The following is a 15,640-nucleotide window of genomic DNA, read 5'->3' as shown; positions in this document are numbered from 1 at the left end:
ATTTTGAGCATTCTGATTTTGAACATTCTGAGAACATGGCACAACCTCCACCCCGTGAGAGGACTCTAAGGGAAATGGATGCACATGATTTCACCTACGAAAGCTTGTGCATCAAATACCCTGATGAGGATGTCCCATATGTTCTTAAAACTGGACTGATCCATTTGCTTCCAAAGTTTCATGGCCTTGCAGGTGAAGACCCGCACAAGCATTTGAAAGAATTTCATATTTTCTGCTCCACCATAAAACCCTCAGATGTCCAAGAGGATCACATATTTCAGAAGGCTTTTCCTCATTCTTTAGAGGGAGTGGCAAAGGACTGGCTGTATTACCTTGCTCCAAGGTCCATCACGAGCTGGGATGACCTCAAGAGAGTATTCTTAGAAAAAAATTTCTCTGCTTCCAGGACCACGACCATCAGAAAGGATATTTCAGGTATTAGACAACTCAGTGGAGAGAGCTTATATGAATACTGGGAGAGATTTAAAAAACTATGTGCCAGTTGCCCTCACCATCAGATTTCAGAGCAACTTCTTCTCCAATATTTTTATGAAGGACTCAATAACATGGATAGAAGTATGATATATGCTGCCAGTGGTGGAACCCTTGGAGACATGACTCCTACTGAAGCCAGAAATTTAATTGAGAAGATGGCTTCCAACTCCCAACAGTTTAGTGCTAGAAATGATGCTATAGTCATTAGAGGAGTGCATGAAGCAGCTGAAACCAAGAAGCTTGAAGGTAAACTAGACTTAGGAGCTTCTGTTAGTGTTATGCCTCTGTATTATAGGGAACAGTAAGTTTGACAATGCCATGCTAGACTTAGGAGCTTCTGTTAGTGTTATGCCTTTGTCTATTTTTAATTCTCTATCTCTTGGTCCTTTGCAGTCAACTGATGTGGTAATTCATTTAGCTAATAGAAGTGTTGCCTATCCTACTGGTTTCATAGAGGATGTCTTAGTTAGAGTTGGTGAACTGATTTTCCCTGTTGATTTTTATATTTTGAATATGGAGGAGGGATTTTCTCAAGGATCAGTTCCCATCATTCTAGGTAGACCTTTTATGAAAACTGCTAGAACTAAGATAGATGTATATGCAGGCACACTATATATGGAGTTTGGTGATATAACTGTTCATTTTAATATTCTTGATGCTATGAAACACCCACCTGAAAATCTTTCTGTATTTCGTGCTGAAATAATTGACCATCTTGTTGATGAATACATAACTGATCTTCATTCTAATATGCATGCATGTCACTCTTCATGCATTGAATCTGAATTTGTACTTGATCATATGTCTGAATTTGTACTTGATGTTGAGAGTGAATCTGAATTTGATATTGACTGCATGTCTAGTGATGTTTTACCTTTTGAGATTGATTTTCTAGAGTCAGAGAGAACTAACCAAGTTTCAGGAAGTACATATACCTCTGACTTTCTTTATAAGGAACTGGCTAAGAAACCATCTCTTTCTACCACTATCCAGCCACCCCCACCAGAATTGAAGTCTCTTCCATCAAATTTAAAATATGCTTACTTGGATGATAGCAAAAGTTTTCCAGTGATTATATCTGCCTCCCTTACTAATGAGCAAGAGGAGAAGTTGTTATCAGTTCTCAAGAAGCATATGAAGGCTATAGGCTGGACCCTGGCGGACATTCCTGGTATTAGCACATCCACATGTATGCATCGGATAAATTTAGAGGATAGGGCTAAACCAGTAAGACAGCCATAGAGAAGACTCAACTCGGTGATTCTTGATGTAGTGAAGGAGGTAACCAAGCTTTTGCAAGCTGGAATCATTTATCCTATCTCCAACAGCAAATGGGTGAGTCCCGTCTAGGTAGTCCCGAAGAAAACCGGCCTCACCGTGATAAAAAACGAGAAGGAGTTGATTCCTACTCGGGTGCAAAATAGTTGGAGAGTCTGCATCGATTATAGGAGGCTGAACCAGGTTACCAAAAGGGACCATTTTCCCCTGGCATTCATTGACCAGAAGCTTGAACCCCTGGCAGGTAAATCTCACTACTATTTCCTTGATGGTTTTTCTGGTTATATGCAAATTACTATTGCTCCCGAGGATCAGGAAAAAACCACATTCACCTGCCCCTTCGACACTTTTCCCTATAGGAGGATGCCTTTCAGCCTGTGCAATGCCCCTGGTACCTTCTAGCGGTGCATGATTAGTATTTTCAGTGATTTCTTAGAAAATTGCATAGAGGTGTTTATGGATGATTTCACTGTATATGGATCCTCTTTTGATGGTTGTTTGGATAGTTTGGAAAAAGTTTTGAATAGATGCATCGAAACTAATCTTGTTCTAAATTTTGAAAAATGTCATTTTATGGTTGAGCAAGATATAGTTTTAGGCCACATTATTTCCAATAAGGGTACTGAAGTAGATCCTGCAAAAATTTCTGTTATTTCACAATTGCCTTACCCCTCTTGTGTACAAGAGGTGCGATCTTTTCTTGATCATGCAGGATTCTACAGGTGCTTTATAAGAAATTTTAGCAAAGTAGCCCTCCCACTATCCAACTTGTTGCAAAAGGCGGTGGTGTTTGACTTTAATGATAAATGCAAAGAGGCTTTTGATTGCCTCAAAAGAGCACTGACTACCACCCCCATCATCCAAGCACCCGACTCGACAGCCCCTTTTGAGCTTATGTGTGACGCATCAAATTATGCATTGGGGGTTGTCCTTGCTCAGAAAATTGATAAATTTCCCAGGGTGATGTATTATGCTTCTAGGACTTTAGATGCCACCCAAGCGAATTATACTACTACTGAGAAAGAGCTACTAGCCATAGTTTTTGCTCTTGAAAAATTTTGTTCTTATTTGCTTGGTACTCGCATTATTGTTTATACTGACCATGCAACTCTAAAGTACTTGTTGAAGAAGGCTGATTCAAAGCCTAGGTTGATCCGATGGATGCTCTGGCTCCAAGAGTTTGACTTGGAGATCCGTGATAGGAGTGAAGCACAAAATTTAGTTGCTGATCATTTGAGTCGGATCGAACTTGTGTCTAATGAGGATTCACCTATTCGGGATTATTTCCCGGATGATCATTTGTATATACTGTATAGTATTTATGACTCTCTTTCCACTCCCTGGTTTGCTAACATTGTCAATTATTTATTTGCTTTTGTTTTTCCTCCCTTAGCATCTAAGGCCCAAAAAGATAAAATTAAAAGTGATGCTAAGCATTTTATTTGGGATGACCCCTACTTGTGGAAATTATGCAGTGATCAGGTCATTAGACGATGCATTCCAGATCATGAGACTGACTCAGTCCTGCAGTTCTGTCATTCTTCCGCACCAGGAGGTCATCTGGGTGTTCAAAGGATAGCTCGCAAAGTGCTTGATTGTGGCTTTTATTGGCCCACCATCTTTAAAGATGCGTGGAAGATTTACAGCACTTGTGGTCTACGAACTTTAAGTGTGAAAGGTTCGGGAGTTGTTTTTACGCACGGGGAAGGTATTAGCACCCCGCGCGTCCGTCACAAAGGACGACAACCTTTAACCAAGTGTGGAATATCATGTCTTCGATTTTGTCTTATTTTCCCTTTTTTATGTTTTTGTGTCTTTTTGTATTTTTTATCTTCTTGTGGTCGACAAGGGTATTTCCCTCGCTCCTACGTATCCTCAATTACGATGAGAAAATCAGACCTACGTAGTTCTTTAAGAACTAAACGTTGGTTAAGTTGTTTTTATCTTTTTTCGCAAGAAAAATTTCAACCGAACAAAAGTCGTTTAAGGCGTTGGACCATTAAACGATCTTTTGATTTTGAAAGGAGAGAAACGTTAAGGTGTTGGACCATTAACGATCTCTTGGGGTGTTTGACAAATGCGGTAAAGTTACATATTGATTTTATATTTTTTTGAACGGTCCATGTTTAACTAATAAAAGTAAAAAGGACCGCTTAAGGCGTTGGACCTTAAAACGGTTTTTAGTGATTTTTACGGACGAAGCTCGATTTGTGAGTTGATTTTAGCTTTAGTTTCACTTTTTTTATTGGTCAATTCATTCAAGGAAACTTTCAAAGAAAAACGTCCGATTGATTTTTTTTTATTTTATTCAAAGATATTTTGATTATTTAATTATTATTTTGCCCTTTTTTGGTTTTAACCGAGATTACTGCGTGAACGATCGGTCGGACTTTATTTTAACAGATTAAACAAAATTACAACACAAATAATCGGTTGAAATTCATTTTATTATTTATTAGGTGAGAAAATGACTTAAATAAATGGTTAAAGCACGTTAAAAGGGGGTACGGAAAACAAACGAAATGAAAATAAAAGTACGCGAAACAAGTGGGGATCACTAAGGGTGCATAGAATGAATTGAAAGATTCGATTTCACGAAATCGCTCACGAAAACATCTCGGAAGCGTTACGGAAGCACCCCGGCTTGGATTCTTTCCACGGAAACAATTTTCCTCACAAATTTCTAGATAATCCTAAAATACCAGAACGGCTGAACAATTTACTCTGCCTTCTTTCCCCTATTTATAGGAGAAAAGAGGGAGGTGGTTGCCGCCCAGCTTGCCCAGGCGAGCTGGGTTGCTTCCACCAAAAGGCACCACCTTCTGTTGGAACCCCCTGGAAGTCCCAAGTGGGCCAGGTTGATATTTGCACCCCATTTCTACTAAATACACCCCTCTTTTGAGTTTTTTTTGCTGATTCCTTTCTGAAACATTACGGAACTTTACGGATTACGTAACGACACCCATTTTCTTTTCGGAATGTTGCGAAACTTTACGGATTACGCAACAATGCTCTTTTTGACTTCCGGAGTGTTGCGGAACTTTACGGATTGCACAACAATGCTTCTTTTCGACTTCTGGAATGTCACGGAACTTTACGGATTAGGCGAAGGTTGCATGCCACCAAACAATGGTCCCCGAACGAAATTAGGGTATGAAAATTGCCCCTCTTTACTTATCTTTTATTGGAGATAAAATCGAAGTAAAGATAAGACACTAATTTCGTTCGAGCGGAACATCATTCGGCCAGTCAATATCCCGACCAGCGGAACCTGTCATTCAGAAAGAAAGAAAAGGCATTAGAAGTGTCAACAAAACCTCAGAGTCTTGAAAGTGATAAAGTGGGACAACCACGACATTTCCCCATGCCATTGAACATGATCGCCCCCCGCCCAGCAGAGAAGAATCTTGTGCGTCGTCGGGCTTGCATGTCTTCGGACGACTAGAGCAAACTTGCAAAAATTTTGAAAATAATAAGAATTGAACGACCAACATCATCCTGATACTGTCGAATTCGTCTGCCTCGATTGACGAAAGGTGCAGATGACCATAAGGTATCTCCGCCTGCCACCTGACTCGCTATCCCTGGATGACAAAAGGTGCAAAAGACGACGTTAGTCTTTACGCGTCAACGGGCTTGTTTGCCCCTGGTTGACGAAAGGTGCGGATAACCATGCGGTACCCCCGCATGTCACCTGACTTCATGGGTCAGGATGACAAAAGGTGCAGAAGACGATGTTAGTCTCTGTGCGTCAACGGGCTCATTTGCCCCTGGTGGATGAAAGGTGCGGATAACCATATGGTACCCCCGCATGTCACCTAACTTCATGGGTCAGGATGACAAAAGGTGCCGAAGACGACGTTAGTCTCTGTGCGTCAACAGGCTCGTTTTCCCCTGGTTGACGAAAGGTGCGGATAACCATACGGTATCCCGCATGTCACCTGACTTCATGGGTCAAGATGACAGAAACTGTTTGTACGGATAACCGCTTGGGTATCTCCACACGTCACCTGACTTCACGGGTCAGGATAATAGGAACCGTTTGTACGGATAACCGCTTGGGTATCTCCATACGTCACCTGACTTCACGGGTCAGGATGACAGAAGGCGCGAAAGACGACATAAGTCTCCGCGTGTCAACGGGTTCGTTGGCCCCTGATTGACAATGGGTGCAAAAGATGACATTAGTCTCTGCATGCTACTGGACTCTAAGTTTGACGGATAGCGAAAAAGTGTTTATACGGATAACCACTTAGGTATCTCTGCCTGCCACCTAACTTCACGGGTTAGGATCAACATAAATCGTTTATGCGGATAATCACTTGTGTATCTTCGCATGTCATCGGACTCACAGGTCACGATAGCAAAAGGTGGGGTGGTCGACAAAAGCAAGGCTTTTGCCCCTATGTATCCTCCATTTGTGGTGAGGAACTCAGACCTACGTAGTTCTTTCTTTTGTGATGTGCGAGACTAAAATAGTCTCTACCGGGAGATGCTGACATCTCCAAAAAGGGTGTAGATGAGTACATTGGCCTCTGCTTGTCAATCGAACTTGGGGTCTCCGAATGATGAGGTGCGGATAACCGGAAGATGTCTCTGCATGATACCAGACTCTTAGGTCATGATAGCATAAGGTGAGGTGGTCGACAAAAACGAGGCTTTTGCTCCTACGTATCCTCCATTTGTGATGAGTAACTCAGACCTACGTAGTTCTTTCTGTCATGAGACTAAATAGTCTCGGTGTTCTTTCACTAAAATGCGAACATGCTTTAGTAAAGAAACAAAACCTCCAACTGATCGGAGCAACATATGATTTTTGATGAAAAAGAATGTGTCTATTGGGGAAGGAGAGTATGCTGATGAAATTTTCTCATAACCATAAATGAGATTTCGGATGTTAGCGTTCGTTCCTAAATGACCATTTAGAAGAAACACTGGGTCCAACAGAATAGAAGAAAATCATAGATATGTCATGACTTAATTTTGTGAATCATTTCCTATCAAATCAAAGATTACATGCACGATCACGGATCAATAGGACTTTTTCGGGTATGATGTTTTGGTGAGGAATTTGGCTCTAAGTGTTTGGGCCTTTTTTCCTTTTTCCATTTTTGTTTAGTGCGGGCCGAGAAAGTCGCTAGCGCACAGGATTTTGGTTGGCAATCAAAGGGGAGAGGACCACTTCGGGTCATGGTTTCCTTTCTTTCCTTATTTGGGGGTGACAATTCTGTATTGTTCAAATATTGCCGGGTCCAAGGACCTTTCTGTGTATTTCTTTTGTTTTCTTCCGATCTTTCATCGGGAATTTTCTTCTTTTTGCTTTCCCCCAATATTTGATTGGGAATTTTCTTCTTTTTGCTTTCCCCCAATATTTGATTGGGAATTTTCTTCTTTTGCTTTCTTCCGATCTTTGATCGGGAACTTTCTTCTCTCCTTTTTTGTTTTCTTCCGAGGGCAGGGTTTATGGTAAGTTAGGATTTTGGATCAAGGCTTGTAGAACGGCTGGACATGATATATGTCAGGATGTTGGTTTGGCGAGCGGTTCAGGGAAAAAGGAGATGTCCCACATTATTTCCATGACACACATGCAACAATGATGATTAGGAAATTTTATGCAAAACTGGTCATGCATGCACCCATGTGGACACTCAAGCATCAAGTTTTTATGGTCATGTGACACTAGGGCTCAGGATTCATTTTCCCTATTTTAGACAACCCAGTACTCCCAAAACATGTTCTTTTATCAATTCACGCATTCATCCAAGTCCATTTCGGGCATTCGGGAAAATTTTCACAGCATTCACCCTTCAGGTGTATACACATTTTCCAACAAAAAACCCTTCGTTTTGATCGGTGAATTTTTGTTCAAAGAAAAGCTAGAAGTTATAAACGCCCGTGGCTCATGGCGGCCAAATGCTTGCCTTCTATGAGATTAAGCTGATCGAAACGTGCTTGGGCCCACTCTGACTCCTTTAATCTGGACTCCGCCAAGATTCTTAATGACGAGACTTCCACCTTAAATGGTAGCACAACCTCCATTATGTATACCAATGAGAATGGTGTTGCCCCGGTTGATGTGCACACTGAGGCTCAGTAACCATGTAGCGCGAACGGGAGCATCTCATGCCAATCCTTATATGACACGATCATCTTTTGGATAATCTTCTTGATATTCTTGTTGGCTGCCTCCACTGCTCCCTTCATCTTGGGCCTGTAGGCTGTGGAATTACGGTGTTGGATCTTAAACTCCTCGTGCATTTCCCCCATCATCTTGTTATTCAAGTTGGTGCCATTGTCCGTGATAATCTTCCTCGGTAAACCATACCGGCAGATAATCTCCCTCTTGATGAACCTGACCACCACACTCCTCATGACGCTAGCGTACAAAGCAGCTTCGACCCACTTGGTGAAGTAATCGATCGCCACTAGGATGAAACGATGTTCGTTCGTAGCTTTGGGCTCTATGGCCCCGATCACATATATTCCCCACATGGAAAATAGCCATGGTGCGGCCAAAACATTCAGAGGCAAGGGCGGAGCGTTGACATTGTCCGCAAATGACAGACATTTATGACACTTCCTCACATGGAGACAACAATCGCTCTCCATGGTGAGCCAATAGTAGCCCGCCCTTAAGATCTTCCTAGCCATGGCATGCCCGTTAGCGTCCGTACCGAAAGAGCCCTCATGGACCTCCCCCAGCATGCTCTCAGCTTCTTTAGCATTCATGCATCGGAGCAAAACCATGTCATGGTTTCTCTTGTATATTATGCTTCCACTCAAGAAGAAACCGGCCGCCAATCTCCTTAACGTCCTCTTGTCGTTGTCGGAAGCCACCAGTGGGTACTCTTTGCTTTTAACGTGATGGAAGGAGATCTCATCAAAGAAATCAGACAACTCCTTGATATAGGCATGGTAGGGTATCAGTTTGTGATCCCTAGTCTCCCATTCTCCTCTTAGCTGGTGAATCACCAGCGCCGAGTCTCCGTACACCTTAAGTAGCTTGACATTGAAGTCAATTGCCGCCTGGACGCCCAGAGCGCATGCTTCGTATTTAGCCATGTTATTGGTGCAGTCGAATGCCAGCCTGGCTGTGAAAGGTATACATTGATTGTCCGGAGAGACCAATGTTGCCCCAATGCCATGGCCTAGAACGTTTGATGCCCCATAGAACCACATGATCCACTTGTCCCTGTCCTTGTCTAGCTTCTCTTCAAATGCGGCCATGATGTCCTCATCCGGGAACTCAGGATGCATGGGTTGATAATCATTGAGAGGCTGCTAAGCCAAATAGTCCGCCAAGGCGCTTCCCTTTATCGCCTTTTCGGTGACGTAGACTATATCGAACTCGGATAGCAAAACATGCCACCGAGTGATCCGCCCCGTGAGAGCAGGCTTCTCAAAGATGTACTTGACCGGGTCCTTCTTGGATATCAGCCAGGTGGTATGGCTCAGCATGTATTGTCTTAAACGGTGGGATGCCCAGACTAAAGCACAACATGTCCTTTCCAGTAGGGAGTAGTTCATCTCACAGGCCGTGAACTTCTTACTCAAGTAGTAGACGACTCGCTCTCTTTTCTCGGACTCGTCATGTTGCCCCAGCATGCATCCCATTGACTCGTCCAAAATCATCATGTACAAGATGAGAGGTCTCCCGGGCACCGACGACATAAGCTCGGGAGGGTTCATGAGGCACTGTTTGATATTTCCAAATGCCTCTTGACAGTACTTGTCCTAGTGGATGGATTGGTTCTTGCACAAGAGCTTGAACAGTGGCTCACAAATAGCGGTGCGCTATGATATGAATCTGGCAATGTAGTTCAAACGCCCCAGGAAACCTCGGACCTGTTTCTCGATACATGGTTCTGGCATCTCAAGGATGGCTGTTACCTTTTCGGGGTCCACCTCTATTCCTTTCGGACTTAGGATGAAACCCAGTAATTTTCCTGACTTGAACCCCAAGGTGAACTTAGCGAGGTTCAACCTCAATTGATACTTCCTAAGGCTTTGGAGTAAAATCATCAGATAAACTCATTTTATTCAGAAAGTTATAATTAGTCAAGATCTAAGTGATAGTATAAACTCCCTAACGACTCCTAATTATATGGGCCATCAAGTCTATCATGTGCTGACAATAGCGAAGGAGCCCGTGGATCTCCTCGGGGGCGGAGTAGGTGTCTGCCATAGCTTTGGCCTTTGCCAGGAATCGGGGAATTTCTTGACTCCCATTCAAAGTAAGAGCAAACCAGTCCATCCACATCGTTGCTTCTTGATGCAATGAGTCAATCACCCTTCCTCTAGCCTCCTTTTCCGTGTATACTCGGGCGTATTCATCCACAACTTTATGCTCGTGGGTCGTGGCTAGATTTAATTCTTCTTGGTACTTGCCGATGATGGCTAACATGTTTGTTTCAGTCTCGCATAACCGCTGAGACAAACTCCTTTTGGACCTTAGGCAAACCCTTAATTCATCCTTCAGAATCAAACCGTCTACTCGCGATTGGTCCATTTCCTCTCTTCGGAGCTTAAACTCGCTGTTACTGCCCCACAGAGCCCCTTGGAATTTGTTTCGGCGATGTTCTTCCTTACGGGCCCTCTTGGTCTCTTGCAACAAGGCCTTGGTGGTGGCTATATTGGCGTCTCTTAGTTCGGCGTTCTCCTTTCAGATCCTAACAGCTGCTGACTTAAACTTTTCTTTGATCGTTTGGGCTTTCTCAAGTTCTATCTTTAGGGCCTGTACCTCTTCGTCTTCTTTCAGAGTTTCAACCTCCATCCCCTTAGTGGTCCTCAAACTCGGGAGCCAATCCAGATCTTGTGCGTAGGCTTTCAACCACCTATGGGCCCGTTGCTACTCCCCCTAAGTTCCTTGTCCTTCCTTTGCGACATTTCCCATGCCTTGTGGACCCTCTGAAGCACCCCCGCGTTGGTGCTATTGAAACCTCGTGTAGTAAAAGGTATGAGGCCTTCCTCTGATGGCACCCCTCTCATAGGGCAACCAAGTTGTCTTATAGCAAGGACGGGATTATAATTGATGCAACCCCTCGTCCCCATCAAGTGAACATTTGGAAATTTTCCACACGAAATAAGAATCCCGGTTCTTCCTTCCTTCAATCGGGGGAACCAATAGATAGACCCTCCTTCTTTGCTCGCTAAGAGTCGATCCCAGTTTGCCTCTTTTTTCTCGGTGCATGAGCGGTGGCCTTCTAGCAGGAAAATGTGTCTCATCTCTTGGCGAAAGAAGTGTGAAACCAACCATACGTAGAGAGCTGGTGTACAGCAAACGATCCTTGCATTGTTCTTCTCACATCTTCAGTCGAATGTATCATATAGATCGGCTAAGATAGCGACAACCGGGCTTTCCTTGTGGTCGTAAAAGGCGAGAAAAGCATCAATCGTTGCCCGGTCCAGCAATCCATCCACATTTGGAAAGAGGACCACCCCGAAGATCAAAAGTGCCAAGATGTCCATGAACGGGGCCCATTTGCCTTCACTTGCCAAGACTCTCGCCTTTGCTTCCAAACATTTCCTTGGTACCCCAACCACCTTATTTTTGACTTGCTTCCCGCGGTCCAATTCCTGTGTCGAGATTTTGACTATTTTAGAAATTATAGCTAAGGAGGGATAGAATCCCAAGAAGAGATATGGTTTCTTTCCTCCCAGACGGCATCCCAGGATCTCTTCAAACTCTTCCACCGTGGGTGTTAACTGGAAGTCCCCAAAGGTGAAGCACCTCAAAGGCTGGTCATAATATTGGGCGAGGGAGGCAATGGCCTCCGTGGAGACCTCTACCATGGTTAGGTCCCATATCTTACCATAAGCTTTGCGAAAGGCTTGTCACTGGAGCTGACCCATCAACTGTCCAAACTCTTTCAGACTGGCGACTCCTAGGCTCTTGACCTCGACTTGATAGAACCTCTTTTTAAACGAAGGCGCCTGGCTCAATCCCATGTTCTTACTAAAGTGGAATAAAAACCAGTGTGAATCAAGACTCCGACATCTATCATAGGTGAAATGGATGAATGCATGATGAAATGTGTATGGCACAGATGCATTTTATGGATATGAGAGCCCGGGAGATTATCTCTTTCTTAAATACAACACTCGGGCAGCATAGCGCCCGATGCATGCATTTAAGAAGGAAACACAGACCTTCCGTCTTCTCGTGACAAAGTAAGGGGATTAAGACGCAACCCGTGCATGATGACATGATGCAGATGCGAAAAAAAAGGGAAAGATAACAAGGAGATGTACACAACATGGTAGTATCCTCAAATAATCACACAGCGAAGGCATATATGACATTTTAGGTTATATGCATGGCAGTGTTTAAAAGGCACGCAATGTGTTTGCTTCGTGCTCCTATTTTAGGGACCTAAACAGGAGGATTTAAAAGGCTTTTAGTGATAATTCCCAAGGTGGTCATATCTCTCTTGATGGTTTCTAGAGGTATCATCCCCTTTGAAAAACATATTACGGCAGTAGGGACTACCAGCAACAATATGTTATCAAAGAGAAAAACTCTAGATGAGGGTTCACTGTTATCATGCAAGTCGGAGACCCAGCATGACCACAGATTCACCTCCACTCCTTATGTTCCCACGGACCCGGGTATAGGGCCCCTTTTCAACTCATCGTGTGTACAAAAAGGTGTTGGTGTTTGTGTGCATCAAATGAATAAACATCTATCTCATGCATACATTTAAAAAAGCATACTAAAAGCATAAAAGAGTTATATACAAGGACATAAGAAAATAAAGGAAAACTAACAAAGGAAAATTCATGGTAAGGAATGCACGCTGATTGATTGGCCAAACTCTCTAAAAATAGTCCCCAGTGGAGTCGCCAACTGTCGCAACCTACCCTTCAGCGGGAGGGCGACGCGGGGGCTCACGGGTGCATCTTCCATGGGAGGAAAATGCGTGGAGTCGCCACCAACGTTTATTTGAGGAAAACATCGAAAATACCGGAAAGGTGTGGTCTACGAACTTTAAGTGTGAAAGGTTCGGGAGTTGTTTTTATGCACGGGGAAGGTATTAGCACCCCACGCGTCCATCACAAAGGACGATAGCCTTTAACCAAGTGTGCAATATCATGTCTTCGATTTGTTTTATTTTCCCTTTTTTTTATATTTTTGTGTCTTTTTGTATTTTTTATCTTTTTGTGATCTACAAGGGTATTTCCCTCGCTCCTACGTATCCTCAATTGCGATAAGGAAATCAGACCTACGTAGTTCTTTGAGAACTAAACATTGGTTAAGTTGTTTTTATCTTTTTCGCAAGAAAAATTTCAACCGAACAAAAGTCGTTTAAGGCGTTGGACCATTAAACGATCTTTTGATTTTGAAAGGAGAGAAACGTTAAGGCGTTGGACCATTAACGAACTCTTGGGGTGTTTGACAAAAGCGGTAAAGTTACATATTGATTTTATGTTTTTTTGAATGCTCCATGTTTAACTGATAAAAGTAAAATGGACCGCTTAAGGCGTTAGACCTTAAAATGGTTTTTAGTGATTTTTATGGACGAAGCTCGATTTGTGAGTTAATTTTAGCTTTAGTTTCACTTTTGTTATTAGTCAATTCATTCAAGGAAACTTTCAAAGAAAAACATCCGATTGATTTTTTTTTTATTCAAAGATATTTTGATTATTTTATTATTATTTTGCCCTTTTTTGGTTTTAACCGAGATTACTGCATGAACGATCGATTGGATTTTATTTTAACAGTGATTAAACAAGATTACAACACAAATGATCGGCTGAAATTCATTTTATTATTTATTAGGTGAGAAAACGGCTTAAATAAATGGTTAAAGCACGTTAAAAGGGGGTACGGAAAACAAATGACATGAAAATAAAAGTACGCGAAACAAGTGGGGACCACTAAGGGTGCATAGAATGAATTGAAAGATTCGATTTCGAGAACTTTCTGGTTGAAGACCAAAGAACGACGAAGAACAAACGAAGAACGATGAAAAATCTTCACGAAATCGCTCACGGAAACGTCTCGGAAGCGTTACGGAACCACCTCGACTTGAATTTTTTCCACAGAAACAATTTTCCTCACAAATTTCGAGAGAATCCTAAAATACCGAAAGGGCTGGACAATTTACTCTGCCCTATTTCCCTTATATATAGGAGAATAGAGGGAGGTGTTTGCCGCCCAGCTCGCCTAGGCGAGCTGGGTTGCTTTCATTGGAAGGCATCGCCTTCTGTTGGAACCCCCTGGAAGGCCCAAGTGGGCCTGGTTGCTATTTGCACCCCCTTTCTACTAAATACACCCCCTTTTGTGTTTTTCTTTTGCTGATTCTTTTCCGAAGCATTACGAAACTTTACAGATTACGTAACGACACCGATTTTCTTTCTGGAATGTTGCGAAACTTTACGGATTATGCAACAATGCTCTTTTTGACTTCCGGAGTGTTGCGGAACTTTACGGATTTCGCAACAATGCTTCTTTTCGATTTCCGAAATGTCGCAGAACTTTACGGATTACCTAACGATGGGTGTTAAGTACCTCGAGGTGGTCAAGCGAAGGTTGCATGCCACCAAACAATGGTCCCCGGATGAAATTAGGGTATGACAATACTTCTTTAGAAATTTTTCCACCACTACTTCCCAGGTTTTAAGACTGTTGCTTTTGAATGAGTGGAGCCACCTCTTGGCCTCTCCTGCCAGTGAAAATGAGAAAAGGCTGAGTTTGATAGCTTCATCTGGTACACCGACAATCTTAACAGTATTGCAAATATCTATAAATGTTGCCAAGTGTGCATAGGGATCTTCATTGGGTAATCCTTGAAATAAATTCCCTTGTATTAGATGGATCAAAGAATGTGGGTAGGTGATGTTGTGCACTTGCACTTTAGGACGTGCAATACTAGTGAAAAATTATGGTACAGAGCCACTTGAATAGTCCTCAAGGGTAGTCCTCTGATCATGCTCATCTACCATGGTAACAGGTTCAGAATATTGATTAGCAGATTCCCTTGATGATGGTGAATCAGGTGATAATGAATAAGAAAAATGAGTCTCCTCCTCAAGAATGGACGCGATTGTTCTGTCTTGCAACAATTTCTTTCTCCTCTCAGCCCTGTTCCTTCTTAGTGTAGCTTCTATTTCTAAGTCCAAAGGAACTAAAGTGCCTGTAGGAGATCTATAGATAAACAGTACTAACAGAGCAGTGGTTATCCAGTTCAATTAGAGAAGATAAATATAACTTAAAGAACAAATATTCATATAAACAATCAAAGAATAATAAATAAAGAATAAACACCTAAAAACGAGCTAACTTCCCAAATAAAAAGAAGTTCCCCGGCAACGGCGCCAAAAACTTGTTCGTAACCTGCAAGTGTACCGGACCGCCCAAGTAGTATAAAACGGTAAGAACCGAGTATCGAACTCTCGGGGAACTTGTGTTATCTGGCAAGCTATTTTGATAAATAGGCGTCTGGTATGAAAATATGATTGTGGTTATGAACATGTATTTAAACTATCTAGGCAAAAAGAAAGAAAATCACGCAAGTGAAATACTGTGTAAAAACAAGCAGAGAAAGCGTTGGTCTTCCTCATAGGTTTCTGATGCTAAAAAGGATGTTCTCTATCTAACAATGCTGATGTGTTCCTATGTTGTCTCCTGGACTGCTAGTCCTCGATTCCTCATGATAGCCTAGCCTAGTCCTGATCAAGCCTCATCCGCAGATTCCTCTTGTAAGACTAAACTCAACCAATACCGCATTAAGACACACATACACAACTAAGTTCTTGTACCCCGATTCCTCGTGATAGCACAACAACTTAGTTCTGTACTGTCACAACCTACCCTTCGGCAGGAGGGCGACATGGGGCTCGCGGGTGCGTCTTCCAAGAAAGGAAA

General features: G+C 42.6%; 1 non-coding gene across 1 annotated transcript; it reads right to left on the bottom strand.

Annotated features, from left to right (window-relative positions):
* Nucleotides 1–413: 413 nt before the first annotated feature.
* LOC114388817 lies at nt 414–520 on the bottom strand. The gene has a single exon (XR_003661609.1). It is a non-coding gene; the product is annotated as a small nucleolar RNA R71 (small nucleolar RNA).
* Between the last annotated feature and the right edge of the window lie 15,120 nt (nt 521–15,640).

Source organism: Glycine soja, chromosome 15 (assembly GCF_004193775.1).
Source record: "Glycine soja cultivar W05 chromosome 15, ASM419377v2, whole genome shotgun sequence".
Taxonomy (NCBI): domain Eukaryota; kingdom Viridiplantae; phylum Streptophyta; class Magnoliopsida; order Fabales; family Fabaceae; genus Glycine; species Glycine soja.
The sequence above is the reverse complement of the archived record's forward strand: the minus strand, read 5'-3'. Positions and strand labels throughout refer to the sequence as shown.